Below are 22,738 nucleotides of genomic sequence, written 5' to 3'. Positions count from 1 at the left end.
AAGTGAGGAATAGGCTATGCATAGGATGAAGTAAGAAAATGAGGATACAGGATGAAGAAGACAAGCACTGATAATTTTATACAAATGAGATTAGCAATTATTTACATTTTCAGTTTTCCACTTATTTATTAACTTTGTAACGCTTCTCATTTTCTTTATTATATAAATCATATGGTAAAGGGACAGCAATGAATATAGTAAGAGAACTATGTTAGGGTGAAATTTAGATTGCCATTCTACAAGATGAAATTTTTATATATGTAAAGTTATTTTAAGAAAGGGAGGAGATAACTCATTCTATGAGGCCAGCATCATCCTGATATCAAAACCTGGCAGAGATACAACAGAAAAGAAAATTTGAGGCCTATATCCTTGGTGAACATTGATGCAAAAATCCTCAGCAAAATAATGGCAAACCGAATCCAGCAGCACATCAAAATCTTATCCACCATGATCAAGTATGTTTCATCTCTGGGTTGCAAGTTGGTCCAACATTGCAAATCAATAAATGTAATTCATCACATAAACCGAACTAAAGACAAATCCACATGATTATCTCAATAGATACAGAAAAGACTTTTGATAAAATTAAATATCCATTCATCTTAAAAACTCCCAATAAACTAGGTATTGAAGGAAGATACCTCAAAATAATAAGAGCAATATATCACAAACCCACAGCCAACATCATACTGAATGGGTAAAATCTGGAAGCATTCCTTCCCAAACCAGCACAAGATAAGGATGCAATCTCTCAACATTCCTATTCAAAATAATTTTAGTTGTTCCGACCAGAGCAATCAGACAAGATAAAGTAATAAAGGGCATCCAAATGGCATGAGAGGAAGTAAAACTATTTCTGTTTGCAGATGACATGATCCAATATCTAGAAAACCTCATAGTCTCAGCCCCAAAGCTTCTCAAGCTTATAAACAACTTCAGTGAAATATCAGGATCAAAAAATTTTGCACAAAAATCAATGTGAAAAAATCAGTAGCATTCCTATACATCAACAAGAGTAAAGCTGAGAGTCAAATCAGGAATGAACTACCATTCTCAACTGACACAAAAAGAATAAAATACCTAGTAATACAGCTAACTAGGGAGGTGAAAGATCTCTACAAGGAGAACTACAAGCCACTGTTCAAATAAATCAGAGATGACAGAAACAAATGGAAAAACATTCCATGCTCATGGATAGAAAGAATCAATATTATTAAAATGGTCAGTTATACAACCCAAAGCAATTTATAAATCTAATGATATTTCTATTAAACTATCATTGACATTCTTCACAGAACTGCAGAAAACTATTTTAAAATAGAAGAAAAAAAGAGACTGAATAGACAAGGCAATCCTAAGCAAAAAGAACAAAGCTGGAACTATCACTCTACCTTGACTTTAAACTATCCTACAGGGCTACAGTAACCAAAACAGCATGGTACTGGTACAAAAACAGACACATAGATCAATGAAACAGAATACAGAACCAGAAATAAGACCACACACTTACAATGATCTGATCTTTGACAAACCGGACAAAAACATGCAATGGAGAAAAAATTCCCTATTCAATAAATGGTACTGGAATAAATGACTAGCCATATGCGGAAAACAGAAACTGGACCCCTTCCTTATATAATATACACAAATAACTCAATTTAAATGTAAATGTAAAACCCGAAGCTGTAAAAACCCAGGAAGACAGCCCAGGCAATACCATTCAGGATATAGGCATGGGCAAAGATATCATGATGAAGATGCCAAAAGCAATTGTTACAAAAGCAAAAATTGACAAATGGGATCTTGATCTCTGGGTTGCACATTGGTCCAACATTGCAAATCAATAAATGTAATTCATCACATAAACAGAAATAAAGACAAAAACCACATGATTATCTCAATAGATGCAGAAAAGACTTTTGACAAAATTCAATATTCATTCATCTTAAAAACACCCAATAAACTAGGTATAGAAGGAACATAGCTCAAAATAATAAGAGCCATATATCCCACAAATGAGATCTAATTAAACTAAAGAGCTTCTGCACAGCAAAATAAATTACCATCAGAGTAAACAGACAACATACGTAGTGGGAGACAATTTTTGCAGTCTATTCAATCTGACAAAGGTCTAATATTCAAAGTCTATGAGGAACTTATACACATTTACAAGAAAAAAAACAAAAACTCCATAGAAACTTGAGCAAAGAAAATGAACAGACACTTTTCAAAAGAAGACATACATGTGGCCAATAATCATATGAAAGAAAGTTCAACATTACTGATCATTAGAGAAATGCGAATCAAAGCCACAATGAGATACCATCTAACACCAGTCAGAATGACGATTATTAAAAAGTCAAGAAACAACATATGCTAGCAAGGCTGTGGAGAAAAGAATGGCTTATACATTGTTGGTGGAAGTATAAATACGTCAATCATTGTGGAAGACAGTGTGGCAATTCCTCAAAAACATAAAGACAGAAATAGCATTCCACCTATTAATCCCACTATTTAGTATCTTCCCAAAGGAATATAATCATTCTATCATAAAGATGCATGCACAAATGTGTTCATTGCAACACTATTCACAGTAGCAAAGACATAGAACCAACCTAGATGCTCATGAATGATAGACTGGATTAAAAAAATGTGGTACATATATACCATGGAATACTATGCAGCCATAAAAAAGAATATCATGTTCTTTGTAGGGACATGGATGGAGCTGGAGGCTGTTATCCTCAGCAAACTAACACAGAAACAGAAAACCGAATACCACATGTTCTCACTTATAAGTGGGAAATAAATGATGAGAACACATAGAGGGGGACAACATACACCAGGGCCTCTTGGAGGGTGGAGGGTGGAGGGTGGAAGGAAGGAGGCTAACAGAAAAAATAACTAATGAGTATTAGGCTTAATACCTGGGTAATGAAATAATCTCTATAACAAACCTCCATGACATAAGTTTACCTATGCAACAAACCTGCACTTACACCCCTGAACGTAAAATAAAAGTTAAAAAAAAAAAATGGGAAGAGAAACTAGAAGATTGGGACAAGTGCAACATACAGAAAGAATTAAAATTCAATGGAAGATGGCTGAAAAGGAACAGCTCCAGCCTCCAGCTACCACCCGTGAGCAACACAGAAGACGGGTGATTTCTACATTTTCAACTGAGGTACTAGGTTCATCTCACTGGGGTGTGTCAGACAATCAGTGCTGGTCAGTGTGTGTAGCCTGACCAGCAAGTGCTGAAGCAGGGCGAGGCATCGCCTCACCTGGGAAACGCAAGGGAGAAGGGAATTTCTTTTCCTAGCCAAGGAAAACTGAGACACACAACACCTGGAAAATCGGGTAACTCCCTAATACTGTGCTTTACCAAGGGTCTTAGCAAACAGCACACCAGGAGATTATATCCCACACCTGGCCCGGAGGGTCCCACACCCACAGAGCCTCCCTCATTGCTAGCACAGCAGTCTGAGATCTAACTGCAAGGCAGCAGCAAGGCTGGGAGAGGGGAGCCCGCCATTGCTGAGGCTTAAGTAGGTAAAGAGGGCCACTGGGAAGCTCAAATTGGGTGGAGCCCACCGCAGCTCAAGGAGGCCTGCCTGCCTCTGTAGACTCCACCTCTGGGAACAGGGCATAGCTAAACAAAAAGCAGTAGAAACCTCTGCAGATGTAAATGTCCCTGTCTGACAGCTTTGAAGAGAGCAGTGGTTTTCCCAGCATGGAGGTTGAGATCTGAGAATGGACAGACTGCCTGCTCAAGTGGGTCCCTGACCCCTGAGCAGCCTAACTGGGAGACATCCCCCAATAGGTGCAGACCAACACCTCACACCTCACATGGCAGGGTACACCTCTGAGAGGAAGCTTCCAGAGCAAGAATCAGACGACAACACTCACTGTTCGGCAATATTCTATCTTCTGCAGCCTCCAATGCTGACACCCAGGCAAACAGGGTCTGGAGTTGACCTCAAGCAAACTGAAACAGACCTGCAGCTGAGGGTCCTGACTGTTAGAAGGTAAATTAACAAACAGAAAGGACACCCACACCAAAACCCCATCAGTACATCACCATCATCAAAGACCAAAGGCAGATAAAACCACAAAGATGGGGGAAAAGCGGTGCAGAAAAGCTGGAAATTCAAAAAACCAGAGAGCATCTGCCCCTCCAAGGGAATGCAGCTCATCGCCAGCAATGGAACAAAGCTGGAAGGAGAATGACTTTGACAAGTTAAGAGAAGAAGGCTTCAGTCAACCAAACTTCTCAGAGCTAAAGGAGGAACTATGTACCCAGGGCAAAGAAACTAAAAACCTTGAAAAAAAAAAATGGATGAATGGATAACTAGAATAATCAATGCAGAGAAGACCTTAAAAGAACTGATAGAGATGAAAACCATAACACGAGAACTACGTGACAAATGTACAAGCTTCAGTAACTGACTCAGTCAACTGGAAGAAAGAGTATCCGTGACTGAAGATTGAATGAATGAAATGAAGTGAGAAGAGAAATGTAGAGAAAAAAGAGTAAAAAGAAATGAACAAAGCCTCCAAGAAATATGGGATTATGTGAAAAGACCAAATCTACATCTGATTGGTGTGCCTGAAAGTGATGGGGAAAATGGAACCAAGTTGGAAAACACTCTTCAGGATATCATCCAGGAGAACTACCCCAACCTAGTAAGGCAGGCCAACATTCAAATTCAGGAAATACAGAGAATGCCACAAAGATACTCCTCGAGAAGAGCAACTCCAAGACACATAATTGTCAGATTCACCAAAGTTGAAATGAAGGAAAAACTATTAAGGGCAGCCAGAGAGAAAGGTTGGGTTACCCACAAAGGGAAGCCCATTAGACTAACAGCAGATCTCTCAGCAGAAACTCTACAAGAGAGTAGAGAGTGGGGGCCAATATTCAACATTCTTAAAGAAAAGAATTTTCAACCCAGAATTTCATATCCAGCCAAACTAAGTTTCATAAGTGAAGGAGAAATAAAATCCTGTACAGACAAGCAAATACTTAGAGATTTTGTCAACACTAGACCTGCCCTACAAGATATCCTGAAGGAAGCACTAAACATGGAAAGTAACAACTGGTACCGACCACTGCAAAAACATGTCAAAATGTAAAGACTATCGATGCTAGGAAGAAACTGCATCAACTAACGAGCAAAATAACTAGCTAATATCACAATGACAGGATCAAGTTCACACATAATAATATTAATCTTAAATGTAAATGAACTAAATGGTCCAATTAAAAGACACAGACTGGCAAATTGGATAAAGAGTCAAGACCCATCAGTTTGCTGTATTCAGGAGACCCATCCCACATGCAGAGACGTACATAGGCTCAAAATAAAGGGATGGAGGAAGATCTACGAAGCAAATGGAAAACAAAAAAAAGCAGGGGTTGCAATCCTAGTCTCTGATAAAACAGACTTTAAACCATCAAAAATCTAAAGAGACAAAGAAGACCATTACATAATAGTAAAGGGATCAATTCATCAGGAAGAGCTAACTATTCTAAATGTATATGCACCTAATACAGGAGCACCCAGATTCATAAAGCAAGTCTTTAGAGACTTACAAAGAGACTTAAAATCTCCCATTATTATTGTATGGGAGTCTAACACCCCACTGTCAACATTAGACAGATCAATGAGACAGAAAGTTAACAAGGATATCCAGGAATTGAACTCAACTCTGCACCAAGCAGACCTAATAGACATCTACAGAACTCTCCACCCCAAATCAACAGAATATACATTCTTCTCAGCACCACATCGCACTTATTCCAAAATTGACCACATAGGTGGAAGTAAAGCACTCCTCAGCAAATTTACAAGAACAGAAATTATAACAAACTGTCTCTCAGACCACAGTGCAATCAAACTAGAACTCAGGACTAAGAAACTCAATCAAAACCACTCCACTACATGGAAACTGAACAACCTGTTCCTGAATGACTACCGGGTTCATAACAAAATGAAGGCAGAAATAAAGATGTTCTTTCAAATCAATGAGAACAAAGATACAACATACCAGAATCTCTAGGACACATTTAAAGCAGTGTGTAGAGGGGAATTTATAGCACTAAATGCCCACAAGAGAAAGAAGGAAAGATCTAAAATTGGCACCCTAAAATCACAATTAAAAGAACTAGAGAAGCAAGAGCAAACACATTCAAAAGCTAGCAGAAGGCAAGAAATAACTAAGATCAGAGCAGAACTGAAGGAGATAGAGACACAAAAAACCCTCCAAAAAATCAATGAATCCAGGAGTTGGTTTTTTGAAAAGATCAACAAAATTGACAGACCACTAGCAAGACTAATAAAGAAGAAAAGAGAGAAGAATCAAATAGATGCAATAAAAAACGATAGAGGGGATATCGCCACCGACCCCATAGAAATACAAACTACCATCAGAGAATACTATAAACACCTCTACGCAAATAAAGTAGAAAATCTAGAAGAAATGGAAACTTCCTGGACACTTACACTCTCCCAAGGCTAAACCAGGAAGAAGTTGAATCCTTGAATAGACCAATAGCAGGCTCTGAAATTGAGGCAACAATTAATAGCATACCAATCAAAAGAAGTCCAGGACCAGATGGATTCAAAGTCGAATTGTATCAGAGGTACAAGAAGGAGCTGGTACCATTCCTTCAGAAACTATTCCAATCAATAGAAAAAGAGGAAATCCTCCCTAACTCATTTTATGAGATCAATATCATCCTGGTACCAAAGCCTGGCAGAGACACAACAAAAAAAGAGAATTTTAGACCAATATCCCTGATGAACATCGATGCAAAAATCCTCAATAAAATACTGGCAAACTGAATCCAGCAGCACATCAAAAAGCTTACCCACCATGATCAAGTGGGCTTCATCCCTGGGATGCAAGGCTGGTTCAACATATGCAAATCAATAAATGTAATCCAGCATATAAACAGAACCAAAGACAAAAATCACATGATTATCTCAATAGATGCTAAAAAGTCTTTAACAAAATTCAACAGCCCTTCATGCTAAAAACTCTCAATAAATTCGGTATTGATGGAACGTATCTCAAAAATATCTATTTATGACAAACCCAAAGCCAATATAATACTGAATGGGCAAAAACTGGAAGCATTCCCTTTGAAAACTGGCACGAGACAGGGATGCCCTCTCTCACCACTCCTATTCAACATAGTGTTGGAAGTTCTGGCTAGGGTAATCAGGCAAGAGAAAGAAATAAAAGGTATTCAATTAGGAAAAGAAGTCAAATTGTCCCGGTTGGCAGATGACATGATTGTATATTTAGAATACCACAACGTCTCAGCCCAAAATCTCCTTAAGCTGATAAGCAACTTCAGCAAAGTCTTAGGATACAAAATCAATGTGCAAAAATCACAAGCATTCTTATACACCAGTAACAGACAAACAGAGAGCCAAATCATGAATGAACTCCCATTCACAATTGCTTCAAAGAGAATAAAACACCAAGGAATCCAACTGAAAAGGGGATGTAAAGGAACTCTTCAAAGAGAACTACAAACCACTGCTCAGTGAAATGAAAGAGGACACAAACAAATAGAAGAACATATCATGCTCATGGATAGGAAGAATAATTATCATGAAAATGGCCATACTGCCCAAGGTAATTTATAGATTCAATGCCATCCCCATTAAGCTACCAATGACTTTCTTCACAGAATTGCAAAAACTGCTCTAAAGTTCATATGGAACCAAAAAAGACCCCTCATTGCCAAGACAATCCTAAGCCAAAAGAACAAAGCTGGAGGCATCACGCTACCTGACTTCAAACTATACTACAAGGCTACAGTAACCAAAACAGCATGCTACTGGTACCAAAAGAGAGATATAGACCAATGGAACAGAACAGAGCCCTCAGAAATACTACCACACATCTACAGCCACCTGATATTTGACAAATCTGAAAAAAAACAAGAAATGGGGAAGGGATTCCCTATTTAATAAATGGTACTGGGAAAATTGGCTAGCCATAAGTAGGAAGCTGAAACTGGGTCCTTTCCTTACTCCTTATACAAAAATCAATTCAAGATGGATTAACGACTTAAATGTTAGGCCGAAAACCATAAAAACCCTAGAAGAAAACCTAGGTAATACCATTCAGGTCATAGGCATGGGCAAGGACTTCATCTCTGAAACACCAAAAGCAATGACAACAAAAGCCAAAATTGACAAATGGGATCTAATTAAACTAAAGAGCTTCTGTACAGCAAAATAAACTACCATCAGAGTGAACAGGCAACCTTCAGATTGGGAGAAAATTTTTGCAATCTACTCATCTGACAAAGGACTAATATGCAGAACCTACAAAGAACTCAAGCAAATTTACAAGAAAAAAAAAACAACCCCATCAAAAAGTGGGCAAAGGATATGAACAGACACTTCTCAAAAGAAGACATTCATACAGCCAACAGGCACATGAAAAAATGCTCATCATCACTGGCCATCAGAGAAATGCAAATCAAAACCACAATGAGATACCATCTCACACCAGTTAGAATGGCGATCATTAAAAAGTCAGGAAACAACAGGTGCTGGAGAGGATGTGGAGAAATAGGAACGCTTTTACACTGTTGGTGGGATTGTAAACTAGTTCAACCATTGTGGAAAACAGTGTGGCGATTCCTCAAGGATCTAGAACTAGAAATACCATTTGACCCAGCCATCCCATTACTGGGTATATACCCAAAGGATTATAAATCATGCTGCTATAAAGACACATGCACACGTATGTTTATTGTGACACTATTCACAATAGCAAAGACTTGGAATCAACCCAAATATCCATCAGTGACAGACTGGATTAAGGAAATTTGGCACATATACACCATGGAATACTATGATGCCATAAGAAAGAATGAGCTCGTGTCTTTTGTAGGGACATGGATGCAGCTGGAAACCATCATTCTCAGCAAACTATCACAAGAACAGAAAACCAAACACCAAATGTTCTCACTCATAGGTGGGAATTGAACAATGAGATCACTTGGACACAGGAAGGGGAATATCACACACTGGGGCCTATTGTGGGGAGGGGGCAGAGGGAAGGGATCGCATTGGGAGATATACCTAATGTAAATGATGAGTTAATGGTTGCAGCACACCAACATGGCAAATGTATACATATATAACAAGCCTGCACGTTGTGCACATGTACCCTAGAACTTAAAGTATAATAATAATAATAATAATGATAAAAAGAAACTCAAAACTGCTCAACTACATGGAAACTGAACAACTTGCTCCTGAATGACTACCGGGTACATAACAAAATGAAGGCAGAAATAAAGATGTTCTTTCAAATCAATGAGAACAAAGATACAACATACCAGAATCTCTAGGACACATTTAAAGCAGTGTGCAGAGGGAAATTTATAGCACTAAATGCCCACAAGAGAAAGCTGGAAAGATCTAAAATTGACATCCTAACATCACAATTAAAAGAATCAGAGAAGCAAGAGCAAACACATTCAAAAGCTAGCAGAAGGCAAGAAATAACTAAGATCAGAGCAGAATTGAAGGAGATAGAGACACAAAAAACCCTTCACAAAATCAATGAATCCAGGAGCTGGTTTTTTGAATAGATCAACAAAATTGATAGACCACTAGCAAGACTAACAAAGAAGAAAAGAGAGAAGAATCAAATAGATGCAATAAAAAAATCATATTTTTTATTCTTATCTTTAAATATTTAGTCATAAATATATGCATATTATCTATTGGATTGGGTGCAAATGAATGAAGAAATTATAAGTCAATTAGTTAAAACAACTAGACATTTGAAGATTTCACCAAGGAGTGAAAAAATGCAAGGTTAGCCTACAGTTCTTACTTCTGAAAATGTTTAGAGGCCATATTTGGTATTTATGATTACCATCCTGAAATATCTATTTCATATTTATTTTGCATTTGTCTAGTACCCCCATTTTGAGGGCTCTGTGTTCATAATGTAGAGTCAAATCTTCATGATTGAGAAATGTGAGTCTTTGTTTATCCTTAACACTGCGCATATACTTTCAAATAGTTTCCCGGGGTGCCATCCTACCCCTTTATTCTCCATTATGCTTCAGACACATGGTTTCATCTTGATTGTAGTGATGGTCACTGAAAACCAATACATAAACATTTTCTAATGGTTTAACCCAGTGTAATAAAACAGAGAAAATATAAGGCACGAATTTCAACTTTCAATTCAGTGGACCTACTTTGTTTGGTGGTAGAATTTTTTTTAAATATTAACTTCTTTGAATAAGTACAGCATAGAGTAAAAAAAAAAATGACAAACTGACACTGAAAATTTTCATGAATTAATTATTATGTGAATAGTGACAATTACTCTTCATGTTTCCACCCTTTAAAATCCTGAACCCTTTTGATATGTCTGGAAGTAAAAGTTTCTGGATAACATTTGTGAGATCCCAAATCAATGTCCCAGACTTAAAAAGTATTGGCTCAGACCTGACCCCCTAATGGAATATGTATTATTGGCTTCTGGATAATGGGGTAGAGAGATGGGCTAGGCTAGGTCCTAGAATGATAGTACCAAAGCGTACCATGCGGAACTTCCACTTATTATTTCCCTGAAAAGTGAATTCCTTTGGTCAGAAGAAATATTTTGTGATACAATGATGGTTTATGAGATATTTAGTAATTGAGTGATCTCTTGAGTCATGATAGAATAACTCAAGGTCAGTATTTACTAGTTCTATCAAACTGAGGTCTCATAAGGGGCATTAAACAGGATGTTTCTGTGACCAAAAAAAAAAGTTTCATGTTGTATATTAATCCATTCTCACAGTATTAATAAAGACATACCTGAGACTGGGTAATTAACAAAGGAAAGAGGTTAGTTGACTCACAGTTCAGCATGGCTGGGGAGGCCTCAGGAAATTTACAATCATGGTAGTAGGGGAAGCAACCATGTCCTTCTTCACAAGATAGCAGGAAGAAATGCCAAGCAAAAGGGGGAAGTCTCATAAAACCATCAGATCTCATGAGAACTCACTCATTATCATGACAACAGCATGAGGGTAACTGCTCCCATGATTAAATTATCTCCCACTCTGTCTCTCCCATGACACATGGGGATTATAGGAACTACAATTCAAGAAGAGATTTGGGTGGAGACACAGCCAAACCATATCATTCCACTCTTGCCCCTCCCTAATCTCATGCTGTCACATTGTAAAACACAATCATCCTTTCCAAAAGTCCCCCCAAGTTTTAACAAATTCTAGCATTAACTCAAAAGTCCAAGTCCGAAGTCTCATCTGACACAAGGTAAGTCCCTTCTGCCTATGAGCCTGTAAAATCAAAAGCAAGCTAATGACTTCCTATCTTGTCCCTAAAAATGTGACAATGTGGTATACGCATTGGGTAAATGCACTCCTTCCAAATGGGAGAAATTCGCCAAAACAAAGGGGCTACAGGCCGCATGCAAGTCAAAGTCCAATGGGGCAGTCATTAAAGTTCCAAAATGACCTCCTTTGACTCCGTGTCTGACATCCAGGTTACACAAATGCTAGAAGTGGGCTCTCAGGGCCTTTGGACAGCTCTGCCCTTGTGGCTTTGCAGGATATAGCCCCATCCCAGCTGCTTCATGGGCTGTCATTGAGTGTCTGTGGCTTTTCCAGGCTCATGTTGCAAGCGTTCAGTGATCCGGTATTCTGAGGTCTGGAGGTTAGTGACCCTCTTCTCACAGCTTCACCAGGCAGTGCCCTAGTGGGGACTCCATATAGCTCCTCTGACTTCACATTTCCCTTCTATAATGCCCTAGCAGAGGTTCTCTAGGAGGGCTCTGCCCCTGCAACAAACTTCTGCCTGGACATTCAGGTATTTCTGTACCTCCTCTGAAATCTAGGCAGACGTTCCCAAACCTCAGTTCTTGACATCTGTGTACCCAGTCTCAACACCACGTGAAAACCACCATGGCTTGAGGTTTGTACCCTCTGAAGCAATGGCCTGAGATTTACATTAGCCCCTTTTAGCCATGGCAATAACTGAAGCAACTGGGATCCAGGACACTAAGTCTCTAGGCTGCACACAGCAGGGGGACCCTGGGCCAGGTCCACACGACAATTTTTCCCTCCTAGCCTCCAGGTCTATGATGAGAGGGGCTCCCATGAAGGTTCCTGACATGCCCTGGAGACATTTTCCCCATTGTCTTGGTGATTAACATTTGACTTACCATAACTTATGCTGCAGCTGGCTTGCATTTCTCCCCAGAATATGAGTTTTTCTTTTCTATCATATCATCAGGCTGCAAACTTTCCAAACTTGTATGGTCTGCTTCCTTTTGAATGCTTTGCCGCTTAGAAATTTCTTCTGCCAGGTACCCTAAATCATGTATCTCAAGTTCAAAGCACCAAAGATCTCTAGGGCAGGGGCAATATGCCACCAGTCTCTTTGTTAAAACATAGCAAAAATCACCTTTATTTTAGTTCCCAACAAGTTCCTCATCTCCATCTGAGATCACCTCACCCTGGATTTCATTGTCCATGTCACTATCACTACTTTGGTCAAAGCCATTCAACAAGTCTCTAGGAAGTTCCAAACTTTCCCATATCTTCCTGTTTTCTTCTGAGCCCTCCAAACTGTTCCAACCTCTGCCTGTTACCCAGTTCCAAATCGCTTCTACATTTTCAGGTATCTTTGCAGCAGCACCCCACTACCCAGTACCAATTTACTGTATTAGTCCATTCTCATGCTGCTAATAAAGTCATACCAGAGACTGGGTAATTTGCAAAGGAAAGAGGTTTAACTGACTCACAGTTCAGGATGGCTAGGGAGGCCTCATGAAACTTACAATCATGGCAGAAAGGGAAGCAAATACATCCTTCTTCACAGGGCAGCAGGAAGGAGAAATGCCCCTGAAAAGAGGAAAAGGCCCCTTATTAAACCATCAAATCTTGTGAGAACTCACTCCCTATCACAAGAACAGCATTAGGGTAACTACCCCCATAATAAATTACCTCCCACAGGGCCTCTCACATGACACCTGGGGCTTAGGAGAACCACAATTCAAGATGAGATTTCAGCGGGGACACAGCCAAACCATATCACATGTTGTTGAGCCCATGTAAGTCCAACCTGATATGCCATCATTGTCATTGTATTCATGTGTTCATTAATCAAGTAGAGGTGTAGACAGTAAAGATACTAAAGGTTATAGATCATAAAGGGAAAACCACCATGTCCTCTTGATTACAGGGAATATCATCTGAAATGAGGCCCTTTTATGACTATTCACAAGGGATACATATATTCCCATTCTCCGGGCCCATACTCATCCCTTCAGGAAATCTTTTCCCAAATTTCTGTTTACATTGCTTCCAAGTCCCCATCCTGTTCTCCATCAATGTAGCCAATAATTTTGTCACTGTTCATTAATGAGTACAGGTCCTTAACTCAAGCTATATTGCTTTCCATTAAAATGAGACTTACTACTTGAGTTAGGCCCACAGGGAGGACTCCTCCCCATTATTTTTCAGGACATTAAAATCATAATTCTAAAAATTCACTCTCAGCTGATGCTGTCATACTGTGCAGCCTTATCAGTAAGTCAGACTCATAATGTTTTTCTTTTAAGGTAACATTACTTAGGAAATTCTCAGTGAGGGCAGAAGAGGTGAAGTTATGTGATAACAATAATCATGCTAAAATATGGTCACCTTGCTTGTGCCTTCTCAGATTTTTCATGGACGTAGCACGTGGAGTTCCTTCAGAACAAGTTTAACAGGTCAGAATTTGATGTCAGAGCCTGATCAGAGTCAGAAATGCATTCACACAAAGAGGGAGCCTCGTGTGCAGCATTGGAGCACAAAAGTGGGCAGAGAAACATTTAAGTGGTGGAGATGGAAGAAGAAAATCAACCTGGACGAGACCCCAGACAGACTGAGGAGAACATCCATCCAAAGATTATTGACCTATGTGCTTCATTATCGGGTGATTGAATGGGCACTGGGTGATTCATTAGTAAATAATGATGTCAATAGCTATAGGTCTCATCCAGCACTGTTCAGTTTGTCCAGATAAATTCTGGAAGTTGAGTTATCAAAAGAGGATTTTGGCAACAGAGTGATAGATCTGCTTTATGGAGTTAAAACTTATGCATCCACTTTCCATTTACAAAAATTTTGTTGATTCTTATCTGCTCTTGTCTTCTCTCATTCTTTTTCTCTGTCTGGATTTATGCTCTCATAAATTTTGGAGGTTTGGAAAAGGGGAAAAGGACAATACATGTAGTCATCACTCCATGTGTAACATCTCCTCATTCATTTCTCAACTCATCATAGGGATCCTGTCTTTCTCTATGAGTTTAACTTCTCCATGTATAGCATTGCTATTTGTCACATTTGTTTTACAATTAATTATGTCAGGTTATTGTTAAGAGCCACCTGGTCCAGACATTTTTGATATATTCCAAATTATCTTTGCTAATGCATTCTCTGTGCTGGGGTAACCAAACATTTATCTGGGAACAACTAGATGGTAAATATATTAACTTTGTGGGTATTATATTTTCTGGTGCAACTACTCAACTCCAGTTGAGTAGTAGTTTGGTAGCTGACAATTAGTCAACTCCAGTGTGAAAGAAGCCATAGGTGAGAGATAAAGGAATAGTCTATTTATACACAGTGAAATATTAATTCCTTAAAATTTTTACATGGCATACGATATTTCCCTTTATTTTTCAACAATTTTTAATTCGTGGATTGTACAAACACAGGCAGCAGACCAGATTTAACCAACAGGCCATAGTTTGTTGATTTCTACGCCATACGATTAGTAATTTTGAAATTCAATTTTAACTCTGGCTAAAACAGTGTCTCTGGCAGGACTTCTGTAAATCATAATTTCCCAGGCAAGCACTTGGACAAATCCCTCTCAAGGTAGCCAGAAGAGAACATTTTGAATGCTGTCATCACAGATAAATAATAAATGTTTAAAATGATGGTGCTATTTTCTGACCCCTCCAGACCTCATGTTGAAATTTGATCCCCAACGTTGAAGGTGGAACCTAATGAGAGATATTCGGAGGTATGGGGGTGAGTGCCTCAAGAATGGCTTGGTGCTTTCGTAAAAGTAGTGAGTTCTTGCTCTGTTAGTAAGACAGTTAAAATGAGGTTGACACCTCCTCCACCACTCTTTCTTTCTTGCCATTGGATCTCTGCACAGGGTGGCTCTAGCTCTCCATCCCCTTCCACCAAGAGAGAAAGCAGCCTGTGGCCCTTGCCAGATGCAGATGTCCAATCTTAACACTTCCAGACACCAGACTTGGAAGTCAAGCCTTTTTTCCTTATAAATTACCAAGCCTCAGATATTCCTTTATAGAAACACAAATGGACTGAGATGTATGGATACAGTAATTATCCTGATTGTTATGTTATGTACACATGCATTGAAACATCATATTTACCCCATAAGTATGTACAATTACTATGCGTCGAGTGTACACAAAAATTTATTTTAAATAATTTTGTACCTTAGTTTTCTAATCCATAAAATAATAATATCTAAGAATAGGAGTATTTGGGGGATTAAATCAATTAAGTCATGTGAATTACTTAAATAAGTAATATTACATGATAAGCACTCAATAATCGTTAGCCATGCTCATTGCTGTTGTTATCTTGACTCAATAATTTGGCATGGAAGGTAAAAGAATTCGAAGTTAAAATTATTAGTAACTTCAGCATCTCAAAATTTCTGGATTTTACAGATCTGAGAGAAACAATGAACACTGAGAAGTGCTAGGTACATCATGGTCCATTATTTTAACTCTCATGTCTTTGTCTCCTTACTGTACTGAGAAGATGTGAGGATTATACTTGTTTTAGTTTTGATATACATTGTGTTTGTTATTGATTTTTATAGTAAGGTTTAATAATTATTACCACCAATGAAATCTTATTAAATAACCCACATAACACCGATGTTGTTTTAAAATAATGTACATAGAAATATCATGAGGATTAATATTTAATTTTTTAATTTTTAGTGTTTTGTAGAGATGAGGTCTTGCTATATATTGCCCAGGCTTGATTCAAATTCCTGGGCTCAAGTGATCTTCAGCCTTCTGAGTAGCTGGGGCTACAGGTGAGCCCTACGTAACTGGGATGCATTTCTATTTAAAAATAAAAGGCAATAAAATTATTTTGTGTATTAGTAATGTAATTAGTGATATATTAATGTTCCATTTATATATATTCTCTAAATGAAAATACATTGACCAAGAAAACAAATGATTATACAAAATTTAAAAATATCAAGTTTGCATAAGAATTTAAGGCTGGGTGCAGTAGCTCACACCTGTAATCCCAGTACTTTGGGATGCAGGCAGATCACCTGGAGTCAGGAATTCAAGACCAGCCTGGCCAACATGGTGAAACCCCGTCTCTACTAAAAATACAAAAATTAGCCGAGTGTGATGGCAGGCACCTGTAATCCCAGCTACTCAGGAGAGGCTGAGGCAGGAGAATCACTTGAACCCGGGAGGCAGAGGCTGCCATGAGCCAAGATCGTGTGCCATTGCACTCCAGCCTGGGGGACCAAAAAAAAAGTTAAAAACATTATTTTAATTTTTAAAACATTTTATTACACATGGAAAGTGACCAGATATTTGAAATAAATAAATATAAACATTTTTTAAAAGTTAAATAATTTTCAATTCCTCATATTTTCCCTGTAATAGCTGCACTCTTTCAATGATGATAGCTTTTTTTAAAATCTTGACTACAGAAGCTATAGTGTTTTTTCTACAGTATTTTAAAATAACTAAACTTTAATTATTGAGCATTTGTTTTACACTGGGTGATTAGCATAGATTATTTTATTATTATTATTATTATTATTATTATTATTATTGTCATTATTATTTTAAACAGAGTCTCACTCTGTCACCAGGCTGGAGTGCAGTGGCACAATCTTGGCTCACTGCAATCTCCGCCTCCTGGTTCAAGCCATTCTCCTGCCTCAGCCTCCCAAGTAGTTGAGACTACAGGCGCGCACCATCATACCCAGCTAATTTTTGTATTTTTAGTGGAGACGGGGTTTCACCATGTTGGCCAAGATGGTCTCGATCTCTTGACCAGCATAGTTTATTTGCATTTTAATAATGTTCATTAAATTTTCTTATGTAGAGAATTTTTGAAAAGTACTGCAGTTGACTAGGTAGGTCTTAAAGAGTATTATTCAGAACTCGGCTATCTTACAAAATCATCTTAATCAAACACATATATACTAAGCTTAACATTAACTCAGGCTATGTTTAAATACTTGTGAAGATGACTCAATTTTCAATTACCTCACAAAAATTTGAGATTACACCATCATTAAACAAAAACATTTATTCACCTTCTCTGTTCTCTGTACTAGTTAGTTAATACTTTTCCATCCAAGGAATTCATTAAAAACCAACTGTAATAATAATCCTAATCTCAACATGATATACCAATGTTTAATTTTAAATAATTTATGAACTAGAATTTTAAATATTATGTTTTCTCTATTAAAGATTTATTTTGTCTATTATGAAGTTGCTAACCAAATGTTTTCTTAAATCTCAGCTTTACCATTAGAGAAATACATCTTTAGATATATTTTAGATATGTGTTGTCTTGTATTACTTTAAAATTTTCCATGAAATAGTTTTTTAAGATATTACGAAGTAATGATAATACTCTTTACCAAATGTGTATTAACATCTGTATTCAAGAACAAAAAGATGACATGTAGAAGGGGTAGGGAGAGAGAGAGAGAGGAAAAGAGAGAGACACGGCGGGAGACAGATAAAGGCAGAGAAAGAGAGAGCGAGTGAGCCAGCAATGTATAGGGAGGAGAAAGTAAGGTCTATAAATGAAACGGCAGAGTCTAAAGAAGCTAAGTTTGCACTTTTACCCAAAGCAGTTCTAAAGCAAACATGTATAAGGCTTGGTATGTGAGAGTGGGCAAGAGAATATCAGCTTAAAATTCAGGCTTTAAATTCATTAAAATGGAAATATTTGACATTTTCTACCGGACCAGGTATTTGACATAGTTTGACATGGAACTTAATCACGTGTGAACATTTAACTTGCATCTAGCACACTCATCATTATAATTTAATGGTTTAATAGTATTGAAACAAAACCAAACATAAAGGAAACTCACCCACCATATCTCAGACATTACACGTGGTCATTGCAGCATTGCCTTAAAATACAATTCATGATCTCTCCCATCACCCATTGAGTCTGAGCTAAATAAAGATCGCTATTTTCAATTCAAAAGCACTATTAAAATAAAAACATATAGCATTCAAAACTTGTTTGTGTCAGGAGTAATTAGTTAAATAATTAAGTACATTGCAACATTGTACTTAATACACAATGAAAATTATCAGGCATTCCCTTCTGCAGTAAAACAGCAGAAATCTAACCCACAAGATTATTTTGGAGGGGGAGAATGCAGAAAGTAACTCACTTTTCATAAATAAATAATTCCTTTTAATCTATTTCATTTCTCCCTACTTCTAAAATTCCTCCACAGGTACCCCCATTCCTAATGTGAGGATGGGTTGCTAAAAGGCTAATTCTTGAGGTGAACTACATAGTATAAAAATTATTTTGAAATTACACCATGCCTGGCTTTATATTTGCATTTTTATCAAATATTTATTGTTCTTCCTTCCTCTAAAAAGCACTATTTAGTGTGTATAATTTGTATATATTCTTATTTTCTTCCTGATTACATGTATAAATTCTTTTCCCTAGGAATGAATGCACTCAATCATGAAAAATCTTCATCTTCAAAGTTCCTGAAGCACATTTTCTAGGATTTCATATCTTTAAATACATTTAATTAATTTCCATATTTATCATGAGAAGACAGTGCATATATATATGCACAATTTCACAATATAAACAAATAATATATATATTTTCTGAATTCTGCCTTTAATTTGGCAAAAGGACATCAATATGGAAAAGACTCTTTACATGTAAGTTCTAAATAATCAAATAGATATTATTTTTCTGTTTCCACACTGCAGATATTTAGGAAGACATACCAGTTTAGGAAAATGATGGTATAAACAGGCTGTTTTTATACATTTTAAGATAGGTTTTTCAAAGTTCTGAATTGATCCAACGTACAATAACTACCCTTTTGAGAGTGATCCACTGTGACAGCAATAACTCTTTCATTGGTGACAAGCTCTGGTGTGTGTAGATAATTTTCCATTCACATGTGAAATATTTATTTAAATTTATTTATTTGGCTAAAAGCTGGTTTAGGTCATTGAAATGATGTTTCTGTCTGTGGCTAAGCCTCATGCTAACTTTCAGACTTTTGCAGGAATAAAATCATAAGGATCTGTGGAATTTATCTAGGAAACTGTGAGTCACACACCTTCCACATTTTTTCACTACTTAATGGTCATTTTATTCCTCTGAATGGCTTTGTTGACTGAATATATTTTTAAACTATGAAGATTTGTTTTCCCACCAAAGAATACGATTAATAAAATATGCAAAATTAATCCATATTCTTTTTGGAAATTTGTGTTACCTTAGTGTCTTATTACAATAGAAAACTATTAGGAATACTCTTAAACAGCACTTTGTTAATAGAAGCCATGCAGGGACAGATTGCTTTCAACGCCCAGAAATAAACTCCTCAATACAGTCCTCAAAGATGGAGCACAAATTAATACTCTTTAGATTTATTTTCAAAACTGTTATGCCATTTTGAACAGTTTTTTAGGAAAGGTTTCTGAGGACTAAAAACACCTGCTTTATAAAACAGTAGTTTTTTAGATACATGGATTCCAGTTCCTTGACTTGTAAGGTAATGCCAGCTCACCCTATAGGATCAGGAGAGTTAAGGAGACAAAGTTCTTACCCAACTGGCATACTGTGCACACATGCACACACTCACACACATATGCACAAACAACAGTAGTATGTTTGCATTGAAAAATAAAAACAAGAAATTGAATCTTCATACTTCCCCTACCCAAAAATAACCACAGTTGATATTTTAGTTTACAAAGAAGAAAATGGGTCCAGCATACTATGATGTCATAGAGCAAGTACGTAAAGTATGACATTAACATTACAGCACCTCCCTTGGCAACTGATACTTGAGTATTCTATGGTGCATGAGTCTTTAAAACTGTAGATAACACAATCGAGCAGTCAATCTAACTAAAAAGAAGTACAATCAAATTAATACCTTTGGGTTGTATTAGGCAAAACACAAAAAGGATTAGATCCAGTTAGAGTACAGTTGACTTGTTTCAACTGTACTCTCCTGGACATGTCTTCTTATTGGGATTATTATCCTTTACATGAAATGAACTTTATCAGATAATCTTAATGATAAAATGACTTTAATTACAATGGTAAATAATTTGGATCTGAATACCCTAATTTGTTTAAATGAATCTATTGAGTAAGCATCTACTAATAATGACTTTTATGGAGCAGATTTAAAGTAAGAAAGAAAAGATTGTCAAAGGAATAGCAATACAACCTATGACCTTTCAGAAATTCGTGGATTCACTAACTCTCTTGAGCAGCTCCTGGGCTATCACAGACCATGTATTTTAATGCACTCGCCAAAAAAGTCATTGAAAATGGAAAAGCATATTCAACTGCACATGTCCTTATGCTAATTTATAAATTCAGTGACTTTCTCTTGAAAAATTAAGATACAAAAAAACATTGCAAAGTTCAAATATATAAAAAAAATTGTTCCCTAATTAATAAATGGTGCTGGGAAAATTGGCTAGCCGTAAGTAGAAAGCTGAAACTGGATCCTTTCCTTACTCCTTATACGAAAATTAATTCAAGATGGATTAGAGACTTAAATGTTAGACCTAATACCATAAAAACCCTAGAAGAAAACCTAGGTAGTACCATTCAGGACATAGGCATGGGCAAAGACTTCATGTCTAAAACACCAAAAGCAACGGCAGCAAAAGCCAAAATTGACAAATGGGATCTAATTAAACTAAAGAGCTTCTGCACAGCAAAAGAAATTACCATCAGAGTGAACAGGCAACCTACAGAATGGAGAAAATGTATGCAGTCTACTCATCTGACAAAGGGCTAATATCCAGAACCTACAAAGAACTCAAACAAATTTAAAGAAAAAAACAAACAACCCCATCAAAAAGTGGGCAAAGGATATGAACAGACATTTCTCAAAAGAAGACATTCATACAGCCAACAGACACATGAAAAAATGCTCATCATCACTGGCCATCAGAGAAATGCAAATCAAAACCACAATGAGATACCATCTCACACCAGTTAGAATGGCGATCATTAAAAAGTCAGGAAACAACAGGTGCTGGAGAGGATGTGGAGAAATAGGAACGCTTTTACACTGTTGGTGGGATTGTAAACTAGTTCAACCATTGTGGAAGACAGTGTGGCGATTCCTCAAGGATCTAGAACTAGATGTACCATATGACCCAGCCATCCCATTACTGGGTATATACCCAAAGGATTATAAATCATGCTGCTATAAAGACACATGCACATGTATGTTTATTGTGGCACTATTCACAATAGCAAAGACTTGGAATCAACCCAAATATCCATCAGTGACAGATTGGATTAAGAAAATGTGGCACATATACACCATGGAATACTATGCAGCCATAAAAAAGGATGAGTTTGTGTCCTTTGTAGGGACATGGATGCAGCTGGAAACCATCATTCTCAGCAAACTATCACAAGAACAGAAAACCAAACACCGCATGTTCTCACTCATAGGTGGGAACTGAACAATGAGATCACTTGGACTCGGGAAGGGGAACATCACACACTGGGGCCTATCATGGGGAGGGGGGAGGGGGGAGGGATTGCATTGGGAGTTATACCTGATGTAAATGACGAGTTGATGGGTGCAGCATACCAACATGGCACAAGTATACATGTGTAACAAACTTGCACGTTATGCACATGTACCCTAGAACTTAAAGTATAATAATAATAATAAATTTAAAAAAATTGTAAAAAGACTCATAATTAGGTTCTTAGCTTAATATCTGAGTGGGTACAACAATAACAAAACAGTCATTGGAAAATTAGCATTCCTTTGATTAGCCAGAAATGGTACTTGGACAAAGAGTCATCACACTACAGTTTATACTTATATTTCCATTACTTTAAGCTGTTTTCTCCCAATCTTTGATATTCTACTAATTTGGAACATCTCAAGGGTGCTTTTAAAAACATACAATTGGAAAGTACTTCTGGTGCAGTGTTTTATTTTACACATGAAGTAATAAAGACGCATGAGATGAAATTACCTTCACAGGTCCACAGTAATTCTTAGTTATAAAGGCAGAACAGGTCCATGACCTCTGAAATCAAGTTCACTGATATTTTTTGCTATGTGATTTTGCCACCTATGGATACAAATTATATTCTTTAGCTTGGAGATACTGCCATTTAGTTATATAACTTCAAAAAAATCTTGGCAGGAAGGTGATGCAGAGAAATATTTTGTAAACCAAGTCTAGAAAAATTGCTTCTATAAATTCAAGGCTGTTTATTCTTACAGAATTTAACCATGCTGAGCCCCAGATTTTCAGCCAAACAAAAATATATTATTTCTAAGACCCTATTAAAGTTTAAAATTTTAGGATTCATGTCATCTTCTGGTGTTAGCTGAAAGAGGTCATGGATGCGCCTGGC

General features: G+C 37.2%; 1 long non-coding RNA gene across 7 annotated transcripts in view; it reads right to left on the bottom strand.

Annotated features, from left to right (window-relative positions):
* LOC105465074 (uncharacterized) overlaps nt 1-22,738 on the bottom strand; it is a 234,945-nt gene that overhangs the window by 63,608 nt on the left and 148,599 nt on the right. For all 7 annotated transcript variants that reach the window (XR_011611745.1, XR_011611740.1, XR_011611741.1 and 4 more), the window contains one exon: nt 12,853-12,916. This is a non-coding gene — a long non-coding RNA (uncharacterized lncRNA). The remainder of the gene's footprint in view (nt 1-12,852; nt 12,917-22,738) is intronic.

This window comes from Macaca nemestrina, chromosome 13 (genome assembly GCF_043159975.1).
Source record: "Macaca nemestrina isolate mMacNem1 chromosome 13, mMacNem.hap1, whole genome shotgun sequence".
NCBI lineage: Eukaryota > Metazoa > Chordata > Mammalia > Primates > Cercopithecidae > Macaca > Macaca nemestrina.
The sequence above is the reverse complement of the archived record's forward strand: the minus strand, read 5'-3'. Positions and strand labels throughout refer to the sequence as shown.